This window comes from Camellia sinensis, chromosome 3 (genome assembly GCF_055761805.1).
Source record: "Camellia sinensis isolate YWXY chromosome 3, ASM5576180v1, whole genome shotgun sequence".
Classification (NCBI taxonomy): domain Eukaryota; kingdom Viridiplantae; phylum Streptophyta; class Magnoliopsida; order Ericales; family Theaceae; genus Camellia; species Camellia sinensis.
Window position 1 is genome coordinate 178,351,783 of NC_138963.1, and position 9,371 is coordinate 178,361,153.

The following is a 9,371-nucleotide window of genomic DNA, read 5'->3' on the forward strand; positions in this document are numbered from 1 at the left end:
GTTAAACTTATTTCAAACAGCTTCTGATTCTAACAGCTTATTTTAACTTAAAAAAGCTGATTCTGAGAAGCTGCTCACCCCTTGCTTATGATTATTAGCTTCTGCTGTGGACATGTTAATTTATGGTTACACTCTTAAATTTTTTTATTTTTTATTTTTTTAAAAATAGAAAAAAACTCAAATAGACTATAGATTATTATTATTATTATTTATAAGAAATGTAGACAAACAAAAAATAAAAATTACTTGAAAAAACTATTTCACAGCTTATTTAACAAACACTACTTAGCAACTTAAATTTATAACCCAACAGCTATACCAAATAGATTAACAACTTCTGATTAAAGTCATAATCTATAGTCTGTTAAGCTATAATCTATAAGTTGTTTTAATAGCTACACCAAACGGGGCTATAGTGAATAATATTTTTAAATTTCTTATCAAATTCTTTAAAAATATAAGACAACGCATTTTAAGCGGATTAAGGAAAAAATATAGGACAAATTATACTTTTCACCCAACTTATTCATTCAAAGTCTATTTTGATCTCTTATATTTCAATTTTCACTTAAATTTTAAATGATGATGTGACAAGAAATATTGAAACATAAGCTTCATTTGGCATTGATTACGGTAGCCAACTTTTTTGTGCTTGGACTTTTTTTAACCTCGTTTGGTTTTTATTTTAGATTTTTTTGACTTTTATGAGAGAAAAAGTATAATAATTACGATTTGGATTTGATATTTTGTCTTATTGACTTATATAACTTATTTTGTCTTTTTATACTTTTTTAGTCCCAAAATGTTTACTAAACAAGAATTGAGGGACCAAAATAAATAAAGCAATGGATATAAAAAATGTACCAAACACTTACATGGGTGTGGTGTGAAACTCACACACATGTGATTGTTCAATAAATCTTTTAATAAAATATGTAAAATCTCTAACATTATTCAAGTAAATTTGAAGGGTGAGAAAATCTAATTTTCACTAACTTTGAAGCACGGAGGAAAATTGAAAAATTAGAGTATTAGAAGTGATATGATGGTGACTAAGCAAATTAGTCGAGATTAGCATGCATAAAATGTTTGACACCAAAGATTTTTGTCTGTTCAAAAAGAAAGCGTAAATTATAAGTGCACTCTTTAAGATTTGATTAAAATACAATTTTTTTTTAATGGTTTTAGAAATTACATTTCACCTTCTGAGGTTTCTAATTTTTTAATAAATTGTCATTTTTATTAATATATCAAGTCAATTAACAGCTTTTAATGATGTTAGAAATATGTTTCAATTAATAATTTAGGTAATTTTATTATTGTATAGAAAAGTAATTACAAATTTTATTTTTTTAATTAATTCTATTAAAGAAAAAATTTCTAACAAAGGAATATTTATAATTTTTCAAATCATGGAAGACAATTTATACTTTAAACAAATCTATATTTATAATTTACCTAAAAAGAAAATGTTTTTTTTATGTTTGATTCTTGGTAAACGAGACCAAGAAAATACATTTTGCTCCTTCCTATTAGAGGAGCATAATAAAATTAATATATAAAAAGCATATAAATATTGGATACATATTATACACCAGCATCGACAATTACAACCATGTAATCCAAAATTAAGGAGAATAAAAAGACTCTCTATTCTAAGTTCACACACACCACTGGCCGCCATTGGCACATAACTTCAAGCAGTGAGTTGCTAACACATACAACATGACCTGTTTAAGCTTAATTCGCCAACGATGGGTAGGGATTGGATTAAGATTTAATTGGGCGGTGAATAAATTTTGATTAAGCTTAATTGGCCGACAATGAGTAGGGATTGGATTAAGATTTAATTTGGCAGTGAATAAATTTGGATTAGGCTTAATTGGCAGCAATAATTGTCTCAATTAATTTAATTAATTAATTTATTTTAAATTAAAGCTGAAGATAGCCATTCTTGATCATCCACTCAAAGCTCAAGTTAGAGAAGGGGCACTTGAGGGTCCAGTAAGCCCAGCCGAATGTGGCTTTACCATAGACTTGGAGTTGGGCCTTACCGAAGTTTTTGTAGTCCTCTATTGTCTTCTTGCTTAAACTTGGATGAGCTAGATTGGCTGTTCCCCACTCAGTTGCCCATTCCCCTGCCCAAAAAATAACATACAAAAATAAAAATAAAATACAAATAACAAAAATGCTAATAAGTTTATATATACGTACGATGACAATATTCTTTTTTTTAATTTTTTATTAAAAAAATGCTAAAAACACATCAACTTTTGTAAAAAAAATTATTAAATGTAGTATTAGCAACATTGCATTCATTTTGATAGTATCAACACCACCAGAATGAGAATGAGTATACTTACTAGCATATAACATTTTGCGTAAAAGTGAATTTTAAAATAAACATTTAATGAGGTCTGCTATGTAAAATTGGAAGAATTTAGTACTTCTTTGCACGTCTTTAATATATTCATGCAGCACATAATTACTACATGTAAAATCCATCCTATTCAAAAAATAATAATAATAAATATTTTTAGAGGATTTGGATTCTATAAAAAAAAAAAAAAATGAAAAAAAAAAGAAGGTCCACTCCAAATTTTTGTTAGAAAATCTTTAATTTTTTTCTTTTTAATATATGATGTCTTTTACATGTTTACTATACGAATTCACGTAAAAGGTCAGGAAAAAAGAAAAAAGAAAAAAAAAAGTGAAATTCAGTGGATAATTAGAATACAATGCAGTAGAGATTTATTTTTAAGTTTGGTCCAAATCACAACCAAGATACATCTCAACTACACAATATGTTTTTTTTTTGGGTACCATTTTCATGTTCTAAATCTGTACACCTAGCAATTTTTGTATCATATATTTTTTTTAGGGGTGAAGAGAGCAAATTCGAACCATGATGAGTATCATTTTTTCTTAATTAATTGGGGTACATACCAATGAAAATTTGAGGATTGTTTGGTTTAATAAGTCGATTCAACTCAACCGAAGTATTGGTGTAGACGAAGTCGATGTTCTGCTGGTGATTCATTTTCTTAAAGACAGGCATGAAGATTTGGTAGTAGTGCACATCAATTGCCGATCCTTTCAACTCCCTCGCTAGAGGGAACAGTTCTGTAGGATCAACAGGTTTCATTCCATATTGCATTCGGCTCGCCATGATCACGTAAGCCGTGGACGAGTGCTTTCTCACAGCATTGTAACCAGCACGGTAGTACTTCTTCAGCTTCTCTAGCGTAACACACGGCGCACACGGCTCGTTCAACAGCTCCACAGCGTAAAGGCTCGGGTGCTTAGCTTATCTAATAAAAGTAATACATAATTTTTATACACAATGTAAGGGTAGACTAATATGTCAATAATGGCATTTTTGTAATTATGAATTATGATGATTTTTACCTGGTAGTTAAAAAGTCTATAACATCTACTGTCTCTTGTATGTTTTGGTCAGTCTGTCCCCATTCCACAAACCCATCTCTAGAAGAGCTAACTGCACTGTTAGTTTGAGAACCCGGTGCAGCGTGTAGGTCGATTATAACCTTCATGCCGTATTTTCTGGAACCAAATTAACCAAAGGTCCTCATTCAAGATACGGCCATGTAGCTAAGAATGTATTGGAACAGAGGGACTGAAAAATTTCAGGACAGAACATTGCAATTTTATAGTAATTCAATCGGCATTCTTGGTTGGGTGAAGGCATCTAGTTGAACTATTGAGTACTAAAAATGAAACACAGAGTATATTTTGAGGATTGACAGTGAATTTAACCCTAAGTAAAAAATACATACCGTGCCCATGAGAAGGCATTGTCCAAGGCTTTTAAGGATCCTCCAACGTATGGCGCTGGGGGTGTTGGATCGAAAGCTATCCACCGCCCCACTGGAATTCTCACAGTGTTGATTCCATTGCTTGACATGAACTTGAAATCGTCTTCTGTTATGAAAGTGGTCCAGTGCTCCTGCAATGCATAACATCATCATCAGAACCTTGTAAAATTTGTAATTAGAAATGAGAATTTACATTGAAAGCTTAATGATCAAATTGTGTTAATTTTTTCAAGATGTTTTTATCTTACCCTCATAACTTTTGGTGCCAATTTGCCATAACCATTGGTCACTTGAAACTCGCCATCGAATTGCCTCCCAATTTTCATCTCAAAAACAGATGGATCATCATCTCTCCATCCGCCATTCCCTTTGGAATCAGCTGTCACATGCCCCTCTTTGCTTACCTACAAGTTCATAATATAGTATGTGAATGCTAAATAAAGTTTTATAGTCAAAAAAAGGGGGGAAGCAAATTAACCTGTAAGAAAAAACCGTTAGGTGCTTTGATTCGAATACGGGTTGAACGATGATTATACTTCATAATCTGAAACGTTTCTGATCTATCAGATTATTTTGAAACAGGTACAATGTAGGATCCCTTTTTAGAACTTTGCAATCCCATGAATTTCTTGTTACGGAGTCTAAAGTGAAAATTGGACTCATTAATCCTCCACAACTGCACAAAACATTAAATGGAGTTTTTTTTTTTTTTTTTTTTTTTTAATTTTAAATGTTATTCTTGGTCCAATATTAATTCTTAGTTGTGCAATGCCTCAGATGAATGAAACACAAAAAATGATCCTATGAAAATAATATTTGATATAAACATATATAATATCATTATGAATTACTGATTTAATTAAACTTTGTTGGATAAAAGAAATGAAAATCAAACCGACAAGTCCCTTTCTTTTCTTTAATTTACCCAAATAAAGGTCTTTTCTTATTTAAATACCGCATTTGGCTCCCTCCAACAAAACAAGAATACTATATTTTTTCTGAGTAATTTATAAGAATGTGAATGCAGATTAACGGGTCAATACTGAAATTAAGCACCAATCTTGTTAATGTACATTGTATAATTTACCATCACCTACCACACACTTACTTCCACCTACCACCTCCACTACCACCCACTCCACCTATCACCTCCACTTCACCCCCTACCACCTACACCTACTACCACCCTCTTTTCTATATATAGGAGTTGTAATACATAACAATATACAACAGTCAATACAATCAATCAATAATATCAATAGATACATTTATTCTGTATTTCTCTCTTCATACATTGAATTTATCATGGTATCAGAGCGGGTTTAGACTCGAATAATTCTGCTTCACCGGCGGGCGGCAGCCTCGCCTTGGCCGCCCGCCGGACCTCTACACCTATCTTCAGTTTCCTGCATCTTCCAACTCTCTTCCCTCTGACCCGCCGTGCTCAGACATCTGGTTACCTTCACAGGCCAGAGGCCATGACCACTTCCAGGCAAGTTTCCAAGATCGACCCGACCACCCCGGGTCGGACCTCGCCGGCGAGACCACCGCCGCTATGGCAGCCGTTTCTGTTGTCTTCCGCCAGCCACCACAACCCCTCCTTTCTCCGCCGAATCGGTTACTTCAATCCCAATGGCCGAAGAGAAAGTTCATCAATCAGTCCATCCTGTTTTAGTACCGGTACAGATTGAGAATCCACTGAACCCTTGGACAAATGGATCATCTACATCGTGAGTCGGCCCTGCTCATCCGTCCAATTCCGGTTCTTCCCATCTCCAATGCAACGACAATGGTGGATCTTAACTTACATCAGAAATCCATGAAAGATCCCGTGCCCCTGTCTCTCAATCTGTCACTATCGTCCGATCTTCCTCATGGTATCTCTCTACCATCGGACTCCTCATCCTCAGTGAAGTTGTTTTCCCAGTGTTGCAACACCTCTAACTCCGGCCAATCGCCGATGCAGTCCGGTCTCGACCCGTACAGCTTGTTCCGGAACAGCTTCAGACGGGTCCAGTTCTTGAGTTCAGCAAACGCACTCGGCCTTTCGTCAGAACACAAGTTGTTTGACCGATCCATAGATTTCTAGCTCTTCAAGTAACCCAGTTCCCTCGTTCACGATCCAGACAACAAGATTGATGTGGATGGTGGACATAATAGAGTGGTTTCTGAGACAAAGGCTCGGGCTTGGTGTGCCTCCAAAGGGCATATTCCATACTTCGAGACATCAGCCAAGGAGGCCCTCAATGTTGACGAAGCTTTCCAGACCTTTCTTTATTCTTTCCGGAGAATAGAGAAGAAAAGAGAAAGCAAAACAGGGGGGCTCTTCCTTCTTTCCACGCACTCTTGTTCCCACTCATATTTTTTTTACATTTCTTTTACTCCAGCTTTTAACAATGACACAAACCACACACTGTTTTACACACCCATCATTTTCTTTTTCCCTTAGTGGTAGGACCCGCCCCAATCACTTTGAATCTCCCTTTTCTTTTTTTTTTTCTTTTTTCTTTCTTATTACTTTAACCATCCGAACTTTTTCTTCCCCTTTCTCCCACACTTCCTTTTATTTATTCTTATTATTCTTATTTTCCACCAGAGCCAAAAAAAAAAAAAAAAAACAAAAAAAAAAAAAACAAACCAAAGCCGCAGATGAACTGCACACCAAACTCAACCTCCTTTTATTCATGTCGGGGCTCACCCCCTTCACCATTTTACATCCAAAAACAACAAAAAAAAAAAAAAAAAAAAACAACCCACAAACACAACCACCACACCCACAGTGGGATTTTTCTTCTCTACTCTGCCGCCGGTCTTTTCTTCTTGCCTCCGTCCTGGGCGGCCCTTGACGGTGCTGCCTCCATGATTCCCACTTCACTGGGCATGATCACTACTCCCTGCTCCTCCACTGCAGCATATGGCGGCCCTCCAAATCGGAACATCACGGTGGCCTTCCGCTTCAGCTCCTTGTTTTCTGTCCTTAGCATGCTTATCTCTGCTCGCGCATCCTTATACATGCGTTGGAGCAGAGCCAGCTGGGAGTTTAACTGCTGCACCTCATTTGCCCTACTCTGCAGCCAGTTCGACAAGTTTGTCACCGCAGTCATGGTTTCCACACATGACTTCAATGTATACTGATTGGCTTCCACATCCGACTGCACTGCCATTCTTTGCTCCACAGACCGCATCGGAAAGTTCAACGGAGCAAACCCTGGGGCGCCTGGTTGAGGTTCAGGGGTCACCGCACCCGTTATCTCTCTTGTGGACTCGTTGAGGTCGGGAAAGAGAGTAAGCAGAGGGCGGGACGAAGAGGCCATTTTCTGGGCAACAGAGTGTTACAGAATATTACAGAGTTTCTCTCTCAGAACACGAATCTCTCAGAACACGAAGAGTTTTTCAGATGTTTCTCTCACTTTTTTTTGTCTCAGTCTCTGCCTCAGCCTCTGCCTTCGTCTTGGTTATATAGCCAAAGCAGCCACGCGCATCGCGCGCCTCTTGACGCCAGACAAACGGGCACGCCAGCCAAGGCACTCACGTGCCTCGCCATCATATCTGGCACGCCTTTTGATGCATCGGGCACGCCTTTTGATGGCACGCCTTTTGACAGATTGGGCACACCTTTTGAGGGCACGACTTTTGAAGGCTTGATATCTACATCCATGTATATTTTTTGGGCAGCCTATATACACACTCATACAGTGTCTTCTACACCGGTCAGCTTTATCAATCCCTTTGTTTCAACCTCAAATAGGTTTCTCTCTTCACACCTATTTGAGTTTAAGGGGGGGTTATACACAGTATCATGTATAAGTCGCTCATGGCGCACTCCCTAAGTCACCCCCTTGGTGCACCACCACAATTTTCTACAACGGTCCGACATGACCCCATAAACTGTCTTCTACACCGGTCCGACATGACCCCATAAACTGTCTTCTACAACGGTCTGACACGACCACACAGTGTCTGCTACAACGGTCCGACATGACCCCGTAAACTGTCTGCTACAACGGTCCGACATGACCCCGTAAACTGTCTTCTACAACGGTCCGACATGACCCCATAAACTGTCTTCTACACCGGTCCGACATGACCCCATAAACTGTCTTCTACAACGGTCTGACACGACCACACAGTGTCTGCTACAACGGTCCGACATGACCCCGTAAACTGTCTGCTACAACGGTCCGACATGACCCCGTAAACTGTCCTGCTACATCGGTCTGACACGACCACACAGTGTCTGCTACAACGGTCCGACATGACCCCATAAACTGTCCCGACATTGATTCCGGTCAGCTTCTACATCGGTCCGACATGACCCTATAAACTGTCTTCTCCAACGGTCCGACATGACCCCGTAAACTGTCATGCTACAACGGTCCGACATGACCCCGTAAACTGTCTTCTACATCGGTCTGACACGACCACACAGTGTCTGCTACAACGGTCCGACATGACCCCGTAAACTGTCTGCTACAACGGTCCGACACGACCATACCGTGTCTTTTACAACGGTCTGACACAACCATACAGTGTCTCCTATCCCATTTTTTAATTTTATTTGTCAGCTTATTTTTCTGTTTTGTTACTCTCTCCAAACTCAAGTTGGCTAGTACCTATCCTCCTTGAGTTTGAGGGGGGCTGTTAATGTACATTGTATAATTTACCATCACCTACCACACACTTACTTCCACCTACCACCTCCACTACCACCCACTCCACCTATCACCTCCACTTCACCCCCTACCACCTACACCTACTACCACCCTCTTTTCTATATATAGGAGTTGTAATACATAACAATATACAACAGTCAATACAATCAATCAATAATATCAATAGATACATTTATTCTGTATTTCTCTCTTCATATATTGAATTTATCACTCTAATTATATATAATAAGGAGGTAATTAACTTACTGTAAATATTAGTTTTTTTTTTAACTTACCCTAAATATTAGTTTGGTAGACCTTTTTTGGTTAGTTTAGTGCTAGTCTTCCTCCATTTGTCCCTGGGCAAAGAAATTTCCCAGCCTTTACCGATTTTAGCCGCAGATATGTTCCATCCTAACAAAAACATATGACCAATGAGGGCAATAAAAAATATATATATACATGTATTAAAATTTTGTTAACCAGCGACTTAAAGGCATTGGCTAACCAAGTATAAAATAGTTTTTAAATTTTTTATGGCATGTAATGGCATGCACTCTATAAAAATGTACAACTATTTAAAATTTATCAACAAGTGTTTTTTTTTTTTTTTCAATTTTTTTAACGTAAATTTACACAACAAACATGTGCATATCATTTACTGTGTTAATCAAAATAGAAAAGTGAAAAAAAATTAAACAATTCATCAAGTGATATATCTTTTATGTGTGGATTCATACAAGATATGAAATTTTTTGTCACTTTATTTCAATCCATTTTGAGTCATATATAATTATGGCATGAAAATTTTGAGATTCTCACGTTTGAGTCTTATATATCTTTTATGTTTTGAGATTCTCACGTTATGCTAAGAAATGCATTA

The 9,371-nt window shown here is 37.2% G+C and overlaps 1 pseudogene; it reads right to left on the minus strand.

Annotated features, from left to right (window-relative positions):
- Nucleotides 1-1,932: 1,932 nt before the first annotated feature.
- Nucleotides 1,933-5,559, minus strand: LOC114278128 (putative glucan 1,3-beta-glucosidase A; annotated as a pseudogene).
- Nucleotides 5,560-9,371: the final 3,812 nt, after the last annotated feature.